This window comes from Barbatula barbatula, assembly GCF_947034865.1.
Source record: "Barbatula barbatula genome assembly, chromosome: 17".
In the NCBI taxonomy this organism is placed as follows: domain Eukaryota; kingdom Metazoa; phylum Chordata; class Actinopteri; order Cypriniformes; family Nemacheilidae; genus Barbatula; species Barbatula barbatula.
This window is the reverse complement of record NC_136780.1, coordinates 21,018,529-21,036,235: the sequence shown is the minus strand read 5'-3', so window position 1 is coordinate 21,036,235 and position 17,707 is coordinate 21,018,529.

Sequence of the window (17,707 nt, the reverse complement as noted above, 5' to 3'; positions counted from 1 at the left end):
GTCCACGATGATCTCCTTTGTCTTGGAGGTGTTAAGGAGCAGGTTGTTGTCGGTGCACCATGTGGCCAGGTGCCGGACCTCCTCCCTGTATGCAGTCTCATCGTTGTTGCTGATGAGACCAATCACTGTTGTATCGTCTGCAAACTTGATGAAGGAGTTAGATCCGTTCACAGGCCTGCAGTCGAGTGTGAAAAGGGAGTAGAGAAAGGGGCTCAGTACGCAGCCCTGTGGTACACCAGTGTTGAGGGTGGTGGTGGTGGAGCAGATGGGGTCTAACCTAACAAGCTGAGGCCTGTTCGTCAGGAAATCCATAATCCAATTGCAGGTAGGGTTGTTGATGCCTAGGTTTCCAAGTTTGACGATTAGCTTGGAAGGGATGACGGTATTGAATGCAGAGCTGAAGTCTACAAACAGCATACGTGCATAAGTGTCCTTATTGTCCAGATGTGTGAGCACGGAGTGCAGCGCCATGGACACTGCATCATCTGTGCTCCTATTGTTTCGATAGGCAAATTGGTATGGGTCTAGTGTGGGTGGTAGAGAGTCCTTTAGGTGTGCCAGGACCAGCCGCTCAAAGCACTTCATGACAATTGGTGTGAGTGCTACCGGGCGGTAGTCGTTCAGGCACGTCGGGTTTGAATTTTTGGGGATGGGCACAATGGAGGTGGATTTAAAACATGCTGGAACCACTGCTTGGGCGAGGGACAGGTTGAAGATGTCCGTGAAGACCCCAGCGAGGTGCTCTGAACATGCCCGGAGTACGCGACCAGGGATGCCATCTGGGCCAGCAGCCTTGCGCGCGTTGATCCGACTTAGTGCATTGTGAACATCAGTGGAGTTAAGTTTGATGATTGGGTGGTCAGCAGAGGGTGTGAGCTTGGTAGTTGTTTCCTTATTGTCTCTCTCAAAGCGAGCATAAAAGTCATTAAGCTCGTTCAGGAAGACGGCATCTGTGGCTATGGGGGTGGAGTGGTTGGGTTTGTAATCACTGATGGCCTGGATGCCCTGCCACATGCGTCGAGGGTCAGAATTGGAAAAATGCTCCTCTAGCTTCAACTTGTAGCAGTGCTTGGCCTTTTTGATGCCCCTCTTCAGATTTGCCCTAGAAGTACTATAGGCCTGTGCATCTTCCGATCGGAAGGCAGTGTTACGTGCTTTCAACAGGAGGCGCACTTCCTTGTTCATCCATGGCTTCTGATTAGGGTACGTGGTGATCTGCTTCTGGGTTGTGACACTATCAATGGTGGAATTTATGTAGTCCAATACAGAAGAGGTGTAGCTGTTGATGTCCGTGTGAGAGCCACTGGTGGCCTGAGAAGCAAACAGACTCCAGTCTGTGTGTAGAAACCTTTCCTGGAGTGTTAAGTCTGCCCCTGCAGGCCACACCTTGATGGTCTTCACTGATGGCTTCACACGATTAATAAGATTAATGTACTTGGGGGTGAGGAACAAAGAAAGGTGATCAGATTGACCCAGGTGGGGGAGGGGTGTCGCGGCGTAAGCTTCAGCCATGTTTGTGTAGACATGGTCCAAAGTTTTGTTTCCTCTTGTGTGGCAGGAAACATGCTGATGAAATTTAGGGAGCACTGTCTTTAAGTTTGAGTGATTAAAATCTCCCGCAACAATAAATGCAGCCTCCGGGTGAGCAGTCTGTTGTTTACTGATGGCTGCATGAAGTTCTTTCATAGCAAGCTTGGCATCAGCATCCGGTGGAATATAAGCTGCCGTTATAATGGTGGAAGTGAATTCCCGTGGCAGATAAAACGGTCTACATTTAACCATGAGAAACTCAAGGTTAGCCGAGCAGTGTCTCCCGACAATAACAGAGTTCGTGCACCAAGTTTTGTTGATGTAGATGCACAATCCACCTCCTCTTGTCTTACCGGATTCCTCTGCCGTTCTATCCGCCCGGTGTGTGTTGTAGCCCGCTAACTCAATAGCGTTGTCCGGTATACCGCTGTGTAGCCATGTTTCCGTGAAGATTATGACATTGCAGTTCAAAAGTCTTTTGCTGTTGATGATGCGGAGTCTAATCTCGTCCATTTTGTTCACTAATGATCGAACATTAGCAAGGAAAATGCTGGGTAAAGAGAGCCGGTGTGGTGTTAGCTTTAGCCTAGCTCTTAGCCCTCCGCGCTTCCCCCGCCTTTGTTTACGATCTCGACGCCGCCGACGAGCACTTCCGCCCGGCCGTGTGAGGTACGTAGCATCAGATGTTCTGACGATCTCAGGGACGAGTTGAATGTTGCTGATGCAACTTCCGGACATGCGTAAACTGATATCCAAAAGCTCCTGCCGGGTGTACGATGTAAATGCACAACTGTTCTGGACGAACAGACCCGAGATGAGCAAGAAATACACTATATAAAAGCTAAAACTGGAGAGACGCTGAGCCTCGCGATGTTCACGCGCCGCCATCTTGGTCATCCCTTCAAATGACAAGCAAAGACAAATTATAGAACAATCACAAATTTAATTTATAGTCTTTTAAAATAGATTGATGAGCTCCACAATAGTATCATTTGTTTAAAGTAAAGGCAGTTTGAAGATCCACTAAACACTTGGCATAACACACGGACGGGTACAAAGGAGGTGTATGGTATAACACAATTATATATAACAGTAGCATGAGTCAAAATATGCACAAACATGAATATAATGTCCAAACTATATTAAACAAAACCACAAACAAAACTAAACAAAATACAACCAAAAGAAATCTAAAGATGGGTGTTGCTTCCTTATAAAAACAAGATTGGTAGCAGATGAGGGCATTAACATACTTATAAAAGGATTGGAGGCAGGAAATGTCTATGGCACATCCAACCAAGTGGAAGCTAATCACTACCTACCATGGGGCATAATAGCACACACACATGATGAACTGTCTACCAGATACAGGGTTGATAATGCACTCAAGCTTTGTCCAAAACTGCTACCTATTGTAGGACTACGGTATTTACTAGTCCTGCGTGTTCAAAATTTGGAAGGATGAGGGGAACAAACGGTTTTAAAAGTAATAGAGTTTATTCATCAGATGTAAAAGCTTCTTTCCAGCTGGGGTTGCTTCTCATATACATGAGTAAGACAAACAACCACGAGCCTTCCGGTTCACAGATATTTAAAACATATTTGACGTTGTTTCTCTCTTCAGGCTCCTCCCCTGCCCTGGGGCGGGCGTTCATTCCTCTGAAACCAATCACCTCGGGACACGTTAATCTGACTCCATTTCCAGCAAACTGTTGGTTTTCTGCAAAACATGATTTGAGAACAGCTGAATGTGATTAATGACAGGAACATTCTTTCGCGCACACACACACACTCGTTATCATAAACTCAGCTCCTGCATTCCTCACAGCTCTTGTTTCTCACTCCTGCAAACTAGTTTTCTAGTTTTCTAGTTTAAAACACCCGCACAGCATAAACATACTCATATCATTATATTTGACAGTAAAACAACAGTAAATATAAACTTATAATGCATAGAACATCGTAAACCCATCACTATCCACAAAATATTCATGTATTACCTGATATCTGAATGAACACATATATTCCCTTCATTCAATTTGAAATCATTCAATCACACATAACATTTAAAAACACCATCTAAAGGGATGAATTATCCTCTAAACACACATTGACCTCAAGAGTCCTCAAGAATCCTAAACATCACACAAAAAACAATAAAGAAACGACATCACTTTTACCAGACGAGGAAGAAAAACAATACAAAAATATTAAATCAATTACATTCTAGTGTTTATAATGTTATTCATATTTGCTTGTTCAACACGTACTTCCAAATGAATGTATCATATTGATTCTTGTGTGTATTTCTCTGAACAATAAGCACAAACATCAATAAAATCAACTTGCCATATTAAGGTCACCATGCAATCAAACTGGAACATTGTAAATGTTTTACACAGTGTTTCTGTGATGATGATCAATTATTTATCAGTTTTATTTATCTGCACTTATAATCTTTCATCGAAAAGCTCATCTACCCCTCTCCACAAAAACAAAAAGGAGGTAGGACTATACAGACCATCTATTGGCCAGGCATTTTGAGCTCCCCCCTTCAGGCCCGACTTAAATGAAACCAATCAAAAAGTAAGTTGGGCATTGAGGGGAGGGTTAAAAATGCCTGACCATTGGACAGTCATTATAGTTTTATCACTTTTCTGTTGCTGACGTAATGTGGTGAAGAATTGTTGTTGAGTGAGAGAGGAGCTTAATGTTTTTTTGTTAAACATTACAAGTTATTTTGAAGAATTAGTGGTGTGCACAGATAAATCATTCATAATACTCACTGTAACACTTGTGTGAAGAACTACAACCTCTTTTCTTGTGTTTATTTGATAATGGATGATAAAAATTTGCATGTAAGTGATATAAATACAGAAGAAATGTTACCTGTCCGTGTGTTACGTAGTGTTACAAAGTACATAATAATTATTTATTTAAGTTACACATAAGCTAAGTGTATATTGAATCATTGTGTACACAGTCTCCAGACTCACATAATCAACAATATTAGCTAATTCATGAAAAACGTTTTAGTATTTTGTTATAGAGATTAAGGTAAGGAATATGATTATTTATGTAGTTTTACATCACGTCATGAGTGTATGTTAGCATTGTTTGTCTTTGGCATCTGACAAAGCACTTTGAAGATGATCGATTGTGGATAAATTAATTATAAAAAAATAACCTGCTTGCTGATTATGATTTGTGTTTGTTCCCAGGACATTCTGAGATTCTAGATTCTTTCAAGACTACTGTCAAAATTAGAGCTAGCTCTGATAAGATCACCACTTGATCTTGACTTCTTGGAATTTACATGTCGTCAAGAAATGTACCTGTGTCAGACACTTTCAAGACATGTTGATGTTCCACCCCAATTATCCAGGCCCTGCAGGCGCTCTTTGCTCTTTAGAGCCCCTTCGACAGAAGTAACTACTGTGGCTGGAGGAACAGGGCGTCCAAGATGTGACATCGACAGGAAGACTTTGGCAGAGCTTTGTGAACAAAATTTCTCAAAGCACTACATCGCAAAACTTCTGGGTGTTTCATGTCGCACTGTGTGTAGACTAATGAGAGAATTTGAAATTTCTACAAAAACATATAGCGCAATAAGCGACAAAGACCTTAATAGTTTGGTTGTACAGATTAAAACTGAAATGCCCTCTGCTGGATATGAATGGTCAAAGGTAGGCTACAATCTATGGGAATTCACGAACAATGGAGAAGAGTTTCTGCTTCAATGCACGAAGTGGATTCGGTAGGAGTACTCACGAGAATGTATGGACTGGGATGTGTGGTACACCGCACATATTCTGTTAGAGGCCTCCTGTCTCTTTGGCATGTGGACACCAATCACAAGTTGATAAGGTTTTCACAGTATTTCTCCACATTAAATGAATTAAACTATTTTGCTTTGAAACCGTGAACATTAATTAACTTAGTCTTAAGCTAATAGTTACAATTATTGTTTTTCTTATTTTGTGAAAATTGTCAGTTTTGGGGCAGTCTATACAGTGCCTTGTGAAAGTATTCGGCCCCCTTGAACTTTTAGACCTTTGGCCACATTTCAGGCTTCAAACATAAAGATATAAAACTGTAATTTTTGTGAAGAATCAACAACAAGTGGGACACAATTATGAAGTGGAACGAAATTCATTGGATATTTCAAACTTTTTTAACAAATAAAAAAACTGAAACATTGGGCGTGCAAAATTATTCAGCCCCTTTACTTTCAGTGCAGCAAACTCTCTCCAGAAGTTCAGTGAGGATCTCTGAATGATCCAATGTTGACCTAAATGACTAATGATGATAAATAGAATCCACTTGTGTGTAATCAAGTCTCCGTATAAATGCACCTGCTCTGTGATGGTCTCAGGGGTCCGTTTAAAGCGCAGAGAGCATCACGAAGAACAAGGAATACACCAGGCAGGTCCGAGATACTGTTGTGGAGAAGTTTAAAGCCGGATTTGGATACAAAAAGATTTCCCAAGCTTTTAACATCCCAAGGAGCACTGTGCAAGCGATAATATTGAAATGGAAGGAGTATCAGACCACTGCAAATCTACGAAGACCCAGCCGTCCCTCTAAACTTTCAGCTCATACAAAGAGAAGACCGATCAGAGATGCAGCCAGGAGGCCCATGATCACTCTGGATGAACTGCAGAGATCTACAGCTGAGATGGGAGACACTGTCCATAGGACAACAATCAGTCGTATACTGCACAAATCTGGCCTTTATGGAAGAGTGGCAAGAAGAAAGCCATTTCTTAAAGATATCCATAAAAAGTGTAGTTTAAAGTTTGCCACAAGCCACCTGGGAGACACACCAAACATGTGGAAGAAGGTGCTCTGGTCAGATGAAATCAAAATAAAACTTTTTGGCAACAATGCAAAACGTTATGTTTGGCATAAAAGCAACACCGCTCATCACCCTGCCTACACCATCCCCACTGTCAAACATGGTGGTGGCAGCATCATGGGTTGGGCCTGCTTTTCTTCAGCAGGGACAGGAAAGATGGTTAAAATTGATGGGAAGATGGATGGAGCCAAATACAGGACCATTCTGGAAGAAAACCTGATGGAGTCTGCAAAAGACCTGAGACTGGGACGGAGATTTGTCTTCCAACAAGACAATGATCCAAAACATAAAGCAAAATCTACAATGGAATGGTTCACAAATAAACATATCCAGGTGTTAGAATGGCCATGTCAAAGTCCAGACCTGAATCCAATCGAGAATCTGTGGAAAGAACTGAAAACTGCTGTTCACAAACGCTCTCCATCCAACCTCACTGAGCTCGAGCTGTTTTGCAAGGAGGAATTGGCAAAAATTTCAGTCTCTGATGTGCGAAACTGATAGAGACATACCCCAAGCGACTTACAGCTGTAATCGCAGCAAAAGGTGGTGCTACAAAGTATTAACTTAAGGGGGCTGAATAATTTTGCACGCCCAATTTTTCAGTTTTTTATTTGTTAGAAAGGTTTGAAATATCCAATAAATTTTGTTCCACTTCATGATTGTATCCCACTTGTTGGTGAGTCTTCACAAAAAAAATACTGTTTTATATCTTTATGTTTGAAGCCTGAAATGTTGCAAAAGTTTGAAAAGTTCAAGGGGGCCGAATACTTACTAATATATTGATAACTAATGTCACCAGCATCACTTCAATTACATTGCATTAACATAAAAAACATACCGAGACCTTAGCCCCGACACTGTTTTGTTGAGAACTGATGCCTTTTTATCAATACGTGTAATTCCGGACACAAAACAAATATAGAAAGTCAACTTACGAAACTCAAGCCGGATAGTAGGACGCCCGGTCAAACAAGCTACCATGGGGAAGCTTCGGGATTGCGTGACCCCATTAGGGCAAGATCCTCTTCTGGCCCCCTAGTAAGGGGTCAGGAGGCTGACAGACGCCAACCTGGTTTACGAACCTTGGTAACGAATTTTCGATTACATGAGTGCACGGTTGTTCTCGAGCGCATCCGCGTACATGTGGGTGTCGCTCCCCCCGGTCAGCTCGGAACGAGTGGTAATGCTGTTGACTCTTCCGAAACAGTGCAAACTGCTGTCGCCCCTGGGGGCAGGCTCCGCCGTAGCCGGCCCTCAAGTCGAGGAGATGCCCGATGGAGCTGGTGTTATGGTGTACTCTGTGTGGCGTGTCGTTCGGCACTCTAGCACAGCTGAAGTTTCAGTCTGTGCATCCGAGAGCGCTCGTTAGATACAGATGTAGCTGGTGTGACAGCGCAGCTCCCAACATCAGACGATACCCAGACACCTTTAAATCTGCTGAAGAAAACTCAGGAGATGCGGAGAGTGTTGGGCGAGTTTCGTTCCAAGAGAGCTTGCAGCGTCCACGAGATGCACGTCCACCTCGAGATCTGCAACCGTAAAAGGAGTGTGGCCCGCCTGACAAGCCATGTCCCGGTTAGGGCGGAAGAAGCGGGAACCTCAAGGGCTTTGCCGACCGGGACCACTGGCGTTTTGACTCGTGCTAAACGCCGCAGATTAGAAGAGTCAGCCGACAGGGTAGCACCGTTGGAACCTGCTGTGAGTCCATCAGTCCCTCTACAGACAACCACCTTGCCAGAGGGTGGGCTCAGAGACTCGTTCCGAGAGCTCGTTTGCAAAATGGTGAGCGAGGTAGAGGGTGATGGCACAGAAGATTTCCCTGCGCTGACTACCTGGCTCGAAAACAGTGATCAGGTACCTGCCCTGGTCGCATTCGCGACCTGTGCTATGTTGAGAGGCATTCTCAACGCCAAAGGTATGGATGCCCCAAGGATCTCTCTCGGCAGAAGGCGGCGTCGCCACTCCCGGAGTGTTCAAAGACGGAGGTCAAGAGATCAGACGAGGCGCCGGACCTTCCGTCAATACCAACTGTGGTCTAAGAACGACCAGACTTAGGTAAAGTGTTAGGTAAAGTGTTGGTGATCTGCCTTGTACGTTGTTAAATATTGTTGTCTGTGCTCTGTCTCTCCCTCACTCTGCTTGCCTTGCAGCTAATTAGTCACACCTGAAGCTCATAAGGACTGTTGCAGAGCTACGCTATAAGAGAGCAGAGTGAACACTGTTGAGGGGAGGTTCACGTCGACCCTGCACCAGACTTGTGTGTTGCAATAATCAAGTGTGAAACCGGTGTGTGTTGTCCTGGTGTATTGCAGTGCATCTTTTGTGAATGCTAGGGTGTCAGGTTTGATATCAGGTAGTGATTTTTCCCTTTATCTCCTTGTTTTTGTCTAACTTTGTTTCGGTATTAAAAGGTATTGTAATTATATTATATTCCATCCATCCATTTTCTTCCGCTTTATCCGGGGCCGGGATAGAGATGCCCAGACATCCCTCACCTCTAGTTCTTCCGGGGGGACACCGAGGCATTCCCAGGCCAGCCGGGAGACATAGTCCTACCAGCGTGTCCTAGGTCTAACAGGGAAGGCGTCCAGGAGGCATCCGGAACAGATGCCCAAGCCACCTCAGCTGACCCCTCTCGATGTGGAGGAGCAGCGGCTCTTCTCCAAGCTCCTCCCGGGTGACCGAGCTTCTCACCCTATATCTAAGGGATCGCCCAGCCACACTGCGGAGGAAGCTCATTTCGGCCGCCTGTATCCGGGATCTTGTCATTTCGGTCATGAACCAAAGCTCATGGCCATAGGTGAGAGTAGGAACATAGATTGACCGGTAAATTGAGAGCTTCGACTTGTGGCTCAGCTCTTTCTTCACCACGACGGACCGGTACATCGACCGCATTACTGCAGAAGCTGCACCGATCAGTCTGTCAATCTCCCGTTCCATCCTTCCCTCACTCATGAACAAGACCCCAAGATACTTAAACTCCCCCACTTGAGGCAGGAATTCTTCACCAACCTGAAGTGGGCAAACCACCCTTTTCCGACTGAGGACCATGGCTTCGGATTTGGAGGTACTGATTTTCATTCAAAACACTCGGCTGGAAACTGTCCCAGTGCATGCTGAAGGTCCTGGCTTGAAGGGGCCAACATGACAACATAATCCGCAAATAGCAGAGACGAAATCGTGTGGTCCCCAAACCTGACACCCTCCGGCCCCTGGCTGCGCCTAGAAATTCTGTCCATAAAAATTACGAACAGAACCGGTGACAAAGGGCAGCCCTGCCGGAGTCCGACTTACTGCCGGCAATGCGAACCAAGCTCCTGCTTCGGTCGTACAGGGACCTGACAGCCCTTAGCAAAGGACCACAGACCCCATACTCCCGAAGCACCCTCCACATGATGCCGCGAGGGACACAGTCGAATGCCTTCTCCAAATCCACAAAACACATGTGGATTGGTTGGGCAAACTCCCATAAACCCTCCAGCACTAGAGGGTGTAGAGCTGGTCCAGCGTTCCACTGCCCGGACGAAAACCACACTGTTCCTCTTGAATCTGAGGTTCTACTATCGGCCGTATTCTCCTTTCCAGTACCCTGGCATAGACTTTCCCAGGGAGGCTGAGAAGTGTAATCCCCTGTAGTTGGAACACACCCTCCGGTCCCCCTTCTTAAAAAGAGGGATCACCACCCCGGTCTGCCATCCCAGAGGCACTGTCCCCGACCGCCACGCGATGCTGCAGAGGCGTGTCAGCCAAGACAGCCCCACAACATCCAGAGACGTGAGGTACTCAGGGCGAATCTCATCCACCCCCGGTGCCTTGCCACCGAGGAGTTTCTTGACTACCTCAGTGACTTTGGCTTGGGTGATGGACGAGTCCACCTCTGAGCCCTCGGCCTCTGCTTCCTCAGTGGAAGACGTGACCGTGGATACTCGAAGTACTCCTTCCACCGTCCGACGACATCCCCTGTTGAGGTTAACAGCTTCCCACCTCCACTGTAAACAGCGTTGGTAAGGCACTGTTTCCCTCTCCTGAGGCGCCGGACGGATTGCCAGAATCTCTTCGAGGACAGTCGATAGTCCTTCTCCATGGCCTCACCAAACTCCTCCCAGGTCCGAGTTTTTGCCTCCACAACCACCCGGGCAGCTGTCCGCTTGGCCTGCCAGTACCCGTCAGCTGCCTTAGGAGTCCCACAAGCCAACCAGGCCCGATACATTTACAGATATCCAAAGCAACTTACAAGTAGTTTTATACAGTGGCACATTACTGCAGAGCAATCAGGGGTAAGGTGCCTTGCTCTTCAGTCATGACCTGCTGGCACTGAGATTAGAACCAGGAAACCTTCTGATCACAAGCCCAATGCTCTAACCATTGATCTGAAGACCATCCACACAGCCTATGTTTCGAAGTGGGGGGCTGTGTCGCCACGTGGCAGGTTGGGTTCCTTCAGTACAGGACAGTTGGCGGCCAACGAGCACTTTGGCGGGGCAATCACACCATAGGAAGTACAGGAAAGCCTTATGCAAACTGCGAACGATTCCGCGTTGGGCCCAGACAAGGTTGATAAGCAGGGCATCCTTGCATGGGACCCCGACTGCGAGACCCTCGCACACCTGTTCAACACGTAGTTGATCACTGGAGTCGTACCCCCCATCTGAAGTGGTGCAGTATGGTACTTCTGCCCAAATCAGTTGACCCTGGGGAAGCGATGGAGGTCGGTAATTGGAGGCCAATCACCATCGGGTCTATGATTTTAAGGCTCTTCTCTAGGGAGGTCTCAAAGCGGCTGACTGAGGTTTGTCTGCTCCACCAAAGGCAAAGGGGGTTCCTTCCCAACCCGGATGCTCTGAAAACATCGAGATGTTGTGTGGCATGATCCGGAATTGCAAGAGAGAGCATGCAGATCGACTTCTCTCAGGCGACTCAATCTCCCATGAGCACCTTCTCAGTGCTCTCTGGTCGATCAAGGTGGACACCCATGTCGAAAAATTACTCCAGAACTTTTACACGGACGGCGTGACGACTGTCGAGGTGGATTGCTTTACCCCCGACATCAATCTGAGGGTTGGTATAAAGTAGGGGGACCCCCGTCTCCTCTGCTTTTCAACCTGGCCATGGATCCTCTTATCCATGAACTGGAAAGCACTGTTACAGGTTATCGTATTGGGGGGCACGAGTCTGGCGTTTGCCGATGACCTCCTGCTGGTGAGTCTCTTAGGAAGGGATGAGGCGGAACCTTCCTCAAAAAGTCTCATCCGTGTGGAATTATTTTCTTTTCAGGTTGAAAATGTGGCTAGATTTCTCGACTTCATGGACCCTAAACAGCCGTCCCTGTTGTTTGTGAGGAACAGGGAGAAATCAAAACTGTATCTGCGTGAGCTCACTGAGACCAAGTTGACCAAGCAAATTCAGCTCAACTACTTGAAGAGCCAGAAAAGGTTAGTATGATTTGATGCTTTTGGTACTTTGTATGATTTTGACGCTTCATTGGTCTTAAAAGCATGTCATGACTTAAACGCTTGTCATTCTTGCAACAGATTTCTGCAGTACCACACGGTCAACTCGGACCTCATGCACAGTGACGAACAGCTGCACAGAGGCCGAAAACACTATCTAGTACATCAGGTCTCTGCAGAAAAGCTGCGCAAAACTTGTCAGCAAGGAAATCGCCCATAACAGATATGCACAAGCAAGTTATTTAATTCACTTTGATCTTTTTATAAAGGCACGATTTGCTGACGCAGCCAGGGCAGCTCACATCAAGGGACTCCTGGGGGGTGCTGGAGAAGGCCAAGAGCGACTTGTTCCCGGAGAGAGCATTTGAGGAAACTATGTCAGAGAGCATCCTGGTTCTCTACTACTTGGCAGTCGTCTTACTGAAAAATCTCCAGCGGCCGGGAGTTGTCGAGCACATGACGGTGCGTATTATTGCGGTGTCTGCATTGTGTACCTGTCACTTTGTCCTCTTTTTTTTTTTACCTGTGTTGCATTCTTGTTTTTTGTAGGTAGTGTTAGGACTCTGTCCTTCCTGTCTCGAGCTTTCTAGCTCCCTGGGCAGAGTCATGACATTGCCATGTCTTTCGTGTTTCTGTTGTGTTATGTGTGGAGACATGTGGCTTTATGTTGTTACTTAATGCCACGTGTCTTCCTGTTATGTCTCTCAGCCCCACCCTCCTATCTCCTGTAGTTTCATTAGGGTTTCATTCCCATCGTCTGTTTTGTAATTCACCTCGTTAGGGTTTCATTCCCATCAGCTGTCACCACTCTCCCCATGTAATCACTCCTCGTTAGTGTCTCCCTTTATATGGTCTCAGTTTCTCTCTGTTCAGTGTTGGTGCATTGTCTTTATCTACTATCTATATCAATGTCTACTGTTCATGCTTAACACGTCTTTGGATTACATGTTGTTCCTGTTCCAGTTTGTAGACTTATTATTTCTCTTTTATATAGACCTTGTTTTTCCCCTCGTGGAAAGTGTTTGTTTCTAGTGTTTGTTGGCTAGTGTGATTTTGTTCTTGTTTTTCCCCATTGCGGGTGCTTGATTTAATAAAGTTTTTTGTTATACCTTCGTCTGCCTGCATCTGGGTTCTGTCCAAACCATTTTGTGACAGGTAGATGAGTGGAAGAGCAGAGTGGCTAACCCCAATATGGACGAGGCTGTTATTGGGGTAAAGGAGCACAAAACATCAGCTCAACAAGTGGTAACATTTGTTCTGTCGGCCGAGGAGGTTTATCAGATGCATGTACATTGTTTTTATCTACCAGAACAAACAGAACTTTATCTTCATTTATGTTTGTCATCTGCCATCAGTGGTTTGGTGCTTACTATGAGGAGATCAGGCCAGAACTTCCCCTGGACGGGGTGTCTGTGAAATTCCAGAGGCAGCTCTATGAGGGCTGGATTAAAGCACAGCTGAAACTGCGAGTGCAATCTGTCATCTGTAAGAATTTTTTTTTATTTTGGAAAAAGTCTTGCACAGCTGTGCACAATACTGAAGATTGTTAAGTACACTACAAGTAACAAAATTGTTCTTTTAGTTTTTTGGCCGGCGACTTCCAAAAGAAAAACATGACATTGGTTGGATTACGAGCCAGGGCTGGAAAAGCAACACTCCTTCCAGCAATTAAAGGGCTTCATTGGCCTGTCCCGGAGGAAGGAGGGGGCGAGCAGAACTACACCTCAATGGTACTTTTCAGCGCCACCGTGAAGGGAATCGAGGTGAGGACGATGCTGACCAGCTCGGCGCTTTACACGTACCTGCGCTGCGCCGGACTCCATTAAATCTTCAACGACGCCGAAGCTATCGTGGATCACCTTTTTATCCAGTCGGCGGCGTTTGACTTGAAAATGAGCGTCAACGGCTTTCTCGTATCCATCCATCCTGCGGGCGAGAGTGGCGATTCAGGCTGTGGGACGCCGACAAGGCACAGGACGCGCAGCCGGCAGGGCACGGCGGCTGCTGGTCCGGTGGCCAGAAGAAGAGTCGTTAAACGGTCCGCCACATTCTATTGTGTGAACAGCTGATGTGTTTTGTTGTTTACTTTATGAAAGTGTTTGTCTTGTAAATAGTTTTGAAATGGTGTTCAATAAACGTTTCCGGTTTTCCTCAATCCTATTTGACTGTCTGCTTATTTCACTAAAAGAACGGTTTTAAATATGATTTTACAAATTTTGCAACAACCCTGCTTTTGTGTATGCTATTCAGAAAATTCATTGAGGTTCTGTACATGTCCTATCCAACATTTTAACAGTCTCCATACTCTTTGAAAAGATGGACAAAATGTCGCAACTTAACATGATTAACACACGCAGTCGTGGGTTTACATTTTTTTACCAACAATCGGGAGAAATTCTATCAGTGCTAATGGCCATTTGTTTACACCATCGGGCAATGCCGCGATGCCAGCAGAGACCGTCGGATCGTCTGGTTGAATTGACAAGTAGAGTTGTGTGTCATCCGCATAGCAAAATCTGTAAGAGTAGGACATATTCTACTGTTTTTATTCCTTTCACAACTACATATTCTATGGGCATTACCAGAGGAAAATTGCATGTGACATATGTTGCTCTCCTTTAACCGGTTGCAAGACATCCATTTTTTCCACAAGACTTAGACAATATACTGTTTTCTGAAAGAGTCTCAACCACCTCTTTCACAACTGATTCACCTATATGCCCAAAGTGTTTCTGGAGAACAGTCTTCACATTCGTGTATAAAAGTGGCACAGATAACTGAACTATTTGGCAAAGCTGTTGAATTACCTCTGGTATGTGAAGTAAGGTTTGCATTTTTAGAAAAAGAGATGCTAATTATGCTCCTTTGGTTTACGAGAACTCTTCATAGACGCAAGACGTACAAACTGTATATTCCATGCCTTAACCCTAAACCCCTAAACCTAACATCACAGAAAACCTTTTCTTTTAAAAAATTATAATTTAGTATGTTTTTTAGGCAATTATGTTTACGAGGACACAGACACACAGTTTACATGCACAAAAGTATTAGGACACCCCCTTTTCTTGAACAGGTTTGACTGCTTTAGTCATTTCCGTGACAACAAATCTCAAAGCATATAATGATATTCTAGGGAACTGTGTGCTTCTCATTTTAAAGCAGCAGTTTGGGATGGGTCTACAAATACATAGTTTCAGTGTGAAACAACTTGACTTGTGTGCATAAAGCACATTTGGTGTGACTTTTAATTTAACTTTGAGCCAAAAACTCATCAAGGGTGCTTAGAGTTTGGGCCCAGCAGTTCAAACGTTGTCCTGAGACCACTCCCTTCCGGGACCAGGTGGTGAACCTGCAGGCGCTCCCCTCCGGGGAGGACGACCCAACCTTCAATGTGTTGTGTCCAGTATGCGCGCAGTGCCTCTATCTGGACCGCACACGGAGCCTCAGAAGCTCCGAGCAGCTCTTTGTCTGTTATGGAGGACAGCATCCGGGGAGGGCTGTCTCCAAACAGATATTGTGCACTGGATTGTGGTTGCCATTACAGTGCATACCAGTCCCAAGATCGCCCGTGCCCGCTGGAAGTGAGAGCCCACTCCACTCGGAGTATGGCCTCATCGTGGGAAAATCCAATAAAACAAACTGAAAAGAAGTTTGCATTACATGCCGTTAGGACACAATGTAGACACATTCCATTTATTAAGTGGTTCGCGGATGTTTTTTTTGGGGGGGAGTGCCACGGTGATGTCCACGCGTCCCCCACTCCCCATGGGGCCCTGCGGACACGGGTTGGTCGGCTGATGCCCCGGCGAGACGAGCAGATTTTAGGCCAATGTAATGCAGTTCAGCCATAGTCCATGAGGGGGAGATTGCACGTCCCCCCACAGGTCTGTTTGAATGGTCCCGTCACCAGCCGCTTTGATGGCAGGTTGACCGTGCAGGCGACCCGGACTATTTTTTCCACCTGACTCACTATCTCCTCCCTAGTGAGGCGGGGTCAACGGCCACGCCCCCCCGGACCATGGACCCGTTATTCTGCCCATTGTTAAATAGCTTTATATTATTAGATATATTCTGGAATTTACATTGTGACAAGGTTGACGTTATTCTGAAAAATATATTGACATATTTGAATAGAGCAGCTAGTAAATTTGGTTTCGATAAATGGTGCGTTGATCTTGATGTCCAATTCCAGGTTGCCGTGGGAACAGGAACGAAGAAGCCTGCTTGGATGACTCGGGTAGCAAACTTTAGCAATAGTTGTGCAGTCATATAAAAGAGACAACGCATTGAGAAATATCAAATTTTATTCATGACATGGATGGGTAATTATAAGCTTATGTAAAAAAATTATATAAAATATTAAATAAACAATAGAGAATATTAACTCACTATATACAATCATTTTAAAACTATGAATCTACAATATTTAACAGTGAATTAAGTAGAATATTTAAAAACTATTTACACATAACCTCACATAAGAATCAATTCAGCAATGAGCATTTAAAAAAGAATACAACACAGAACAAAAAAAACTACAAATCCATTAAAAAACTAAAACCCAGATCTTTAACTTCATGGATGTTAATGTTGTGATCTGAAAGAAAAAGGGGAGAGTTAGTTAAATTGCTGACTTTTTTTCCACCATAGAAGCATCGAAAGCACAATTGAACACCTACTCATAGCTTTGCGAATGGCCTTTTCCTCTGAAAGGGTGATGGTGGGAGTATCTGTGATAAAACAAAGCATTGGTTTAGTTTTCAGCGTTGGAATGCTAACTAACCAACTAACGGCTTAAGACATACCGAGGTTGTCCAGCATGTCCAGTTCATCCTCACTAAATAAGAGGGGACTGAATAAGCTACCCTCGCTGGCAAAGGCTGTAAAGGCAGGAATGGGAGGGAAGGCACTGCCAGGAGGGCTAATTTTAGGGGTAGTTGGCTCAGGAGTCACACAGGGACTGCCTTTTAGAAAACTAAGCACAAAGGAAGCAATTAAATGTGTTTTATGAATGACTTAAAGATATGTCTCTATGTGAAGCTTTAAAATGCTTTTCAAACTGTTTGAAAAACACATTGCACAAGGGGCAGGTCTGTCCTCCGAGATAGACACTGCCCCTTGCCAACTTCTGCCATAGCTGGTGCTCCTGAAGGTTTTTGATTCCGTGGAACCCCCTCAGGTGCCGTTTAAAATTTGTAATGTCCTAGTGGCATAGGGGACACTAGACTGTGGAACCTGGGAAATAAAAAAACACAAAAGGAAGTTTCATGTAATTCGATCATGCACAAGGTTCAAATGAGCTGACATGCATGCAGGGCAAACATCAGATGCAGTAAAAATACACAAGTTAGAATGCAAACACATGCCATTGAATGAAATACATTGCAGAGCGTGATGAGCATATGCAAAAGACACAGATACTTTGCATTGCACACTGGGCTACACGTTTTGCTGAATTACATGGAAATTACATTTAAAAGAAAGCAAAGTTATACTCACATGCGGCATTGCTTTGTTATCTGGATAAAACCATGTGCTTTCACTGAAAACTATGATGGCTGCTCGAGGCGGTTTATTTACAAATATCTTGCTCTGACAGACTCTCACTAACTCACCTGAGCTTTAAAGGAAATTCATTCATGCACACAGAAAACTACATTAAATGCCTTATAAATGACATTTCTGGATACTTATACAGCTACATTATGCATCGATGATTCCTATTGATGCCCTTTATGAACAAAATGCTTAGTTTACACTGATTTTACATAGTTTGATTACTTTGCAGAATGTGACGGTTTCTGACTGCAAACTTCCTGGATGTGAATGTTGTTGATTATATGTATTCTTAGCTCTTTTTTTGTACAGA